The following is a 3,214-nucleotide window of genomic DNA, read 5'->3' as shown; positions in this document are numbered from 1 at the left end:
TGGTGAGAGAGTGCAAAAGGAGAGCAGATGATAGAGGGGCAGAGGCACTGTCAAGAAATTTTGCTGTAAATAAGAAAAACTCTTGGAGTGAGATAAACAAGTTAAGAAAGTCTAGGGAACGACTGGATTTGTCAGTTAATAACGGAGTAGGGGAGTTAGTAGATGGGTAACTGGAGGTATTGGGTAGATGGCGGGAATATCTTGGGGAACTTTTAAATGTCGATGAAGAAAGGAAGGCAGTATTTTCATGCACTGGCCAGGGAGGCATACCATCTTTTAGGAGTGAAGAAGAGCAGGATGGGAGTGTGGGGAAGGTGCGTGAGCCATTATGTAGAATGAAAGGGGGTAAAGCAGCTGGGATCATGACAGCTGATGGGATCATGACAGAAATGTTAAAAGCAGTGTTGGAGTTGTTGGTATTTTTGTATAATAAATGTATGAAAGAGGGGAAGGAACCTAGGGATTGGCAAAGAACGTGTATAGTTCCTTTACATAAAGGGAAGGGGGACAAGGGAGATTGTAAATATTATTGGGGAATAAGTTTAATGAGTATACCAGGTAAAGTGTTCGGTAGGGTTAAAAACTGAAAGAATTATAGGTAATACAGAGAGTAGGATTGCAGACTAGCAAGGAGGCTTTAGAGTGGGTAGGGATGTGTAGATCAAGTGTTTACATAGAGCATATATGTGAACAGTATTTAGATAAAAGTAGGGAAGTTTTCATTGCATTTATAGATTTAGAGGAAACATGTGATACAGTGGATAGGGGAGCGATGTGGCAGATGTTGCAAATGTATGAAATAGGTAGTAAGTTACTAAATACTGAAAAGAGTTTTAATGAGGATAGTGAGGCTCAGGTTAGGGTGTGTAGAAGAGAGGGAGACTACTTCCCGGTAAAAGTAGGTCTTAGACAGGGATGTGTAATGTCACCATGGTTGTCTAATATATTTATAGATGGAGTTGTAAAAGAAGTAAATGGTAGGGTGTTGGGGAGAGGGGTGGGATTAAATTATAGGGAATCAAATACGAAATGGGAGTTGGCACAGTTACTTTTAGCTGATGATACTGTGCGTATGGGATATTCTAAAGAAAAGTTGCAAAGGTTAGTGGAGGGTATGCAAAGGTAGAAAGTTGAAAATGAACATAGATAAGAATAAGGTGATGAGGGTATCAAACGATTTAGATAAAGAAAAATTAGATATCACATTGGAGAAAGGGAGTATTTGAAGAAGTAAATGTTTTCAGATATTTGTGAGTTGACTTGTCAGTGGATGGTTTATGAAGGATGACGTTATCCATGGAATTGATGAAGGAAAAACGGTGAGTGATTCTTTGAGGTATCTGTGGAGACAAAAAAAAAACGTTATCCATGGAGGCAAAGAAGGGAATGTACGATAGAATAGTGGTACCAATTCTCTTATATGGATGTGAAGCTTGGGTTGCAAACGCTGCGGCGAAGAGGCGTCTGGAGGCAGTGCAGATGTCTTGCCTGAGGTGTGGTGTAAATATTATGCAGAGAATTCTGAGTGTGGAAATTAGGATTATTATTATTATTATTATTATTATAATCAAAAAAGAAGCGCTAAGCCACAAGGACTATACAGAGTGGAAATTAGGAGAAGGTGTGGAGTTACTAAAAGTATTATTCAGAGGGATGAAGAGGGGTTATTGAGGTGGTTTGGTCATTTAGAGAGAATGGATCAAAGTAGAATAACTTGGAGAGCGTATAAATCTGGAGGGGAAGGAAGGTGGGGTAGGGGTCGTCCTCGAAGAGGTTGGCGGGAGGGAGTAATGGAGGTTTTGTTGGCGAGGGGCTTGGACTTCCAGCAACTATGTGTGAGCGTGTTAGATAGGAGTGAATGGAGACGAATGATTTTTGGGGCCTGGCGAGCTGTTGGAGTGTGAGCAGGGTAATATTTTGTGAAGGGATTCAGGGAAACCGGTTATTTTTATATAGCCGGACTTGAGTCCTGGAAATGGAAAGTACAATGCCTGCACTTTAAAGGAGAGGTTTGGGATATTGGCAGTTTGGAGGGACATCTAAACTGTCATATCTGAGCACCTCTGCAAACACAGTGATTATGTATGAGTGAGGTAAAAGTGTTGAATGATGATGAAAGTATTTTCTTTATGGGGATTTTCTTTCTTTTTGGGTCGCCCTGCCTCGGTGGGAGAGGACCGATATGTTGAAAAAAAAAATTAAGTGTATATGTGTTTTTTCATATCTATGTATATACGTGTGTATATGTTTTACAAACTGGAATAACGATCTTACTGTTGTTTTAGGCTACCATAACTGGAAGTACAAACACGCTTACCTTTTCTTTTTTTTATTATATTTCCAAACGCTAACTGTAATCAATTGGCTGAAAAAATGATTTTCATAGTTTAGAAGAACAATATGTGTTTCCCTTTGAAAATGACTTCGTAATATTTTTTAAAGATTTATCTCTAGTTATCAAGGGTTGTTGAAGACTTGTGATAATTCACTTCTGAACTTTGTTATGTCATAAGCGCGCTAGATCGTCCACAACATCAACACAGTGAATAAGAGCGTGCAAATTATATAGCATTTCAGCAAGATTTTTCTTCTGTGCTCATAAGATGTTTCCCAACATTCTCTCTCAAATATTTGTCAAACAATATGTTAAAACTGCTTGATAGATTGCTCCATTTTTGTTGAAATTCTTAAAATTTATGAAATCACTGCATAATAATAATAAGAGACGAATATTACATGTAGAGTGGTCATAGCAGCAAGTAAGACTGTTCACAGATAATTTACTCAGCAGTCTATTATTGAGTCTAATGTACTTAATTCCTTAACGAAACGTAGCCCCACTAAACGTAGCCCCACTAAACGTAGCGCCACTAAACGTAGCGCCACTAAACGTAGCGCCACTAAACGTAGCCCCACTAAACGTAGCCCCACTAAACACTTGTTCTGAATGTTGTGTCATCATACCCAAGACCAATGTTAATGTTTTTAGAAAACAACTTTAACAAAAAATAAATAAAAGCAAGAATTAGCCTTTATAAAATTTTACAGTCACGACTAAAATATTGTCAGTTAATTGAGTTATGTAGTTAACTTAATATATACCATGAAACTTTCCTTCACTACATTTAAACTACATTATATATCCTACTACACCAAGTTATATATTACTTTGTAATTAATTAACATACATAAAAGATGCAATATTATTCAGTTG

Source organism: Cherax quadricarinatus, unplaced genomic scaffold (assembly GCF_038502225.1).
Source record: "Cherax quadricarinatus isolate ZL_2023a unplaced genomic scaffold, ASM3850222v1 Contig763, whole genome shotgun sequence".
Classification (NCBI taxonomy): Eukaryota; Metazoa; Arthropoda; class Malacostraca; order Decapoda; family Parastacidae; genus Cherax; species Cherax quadricarinatus.
This window is presented reverse-complemented; position numbering follows the sequence as displayed.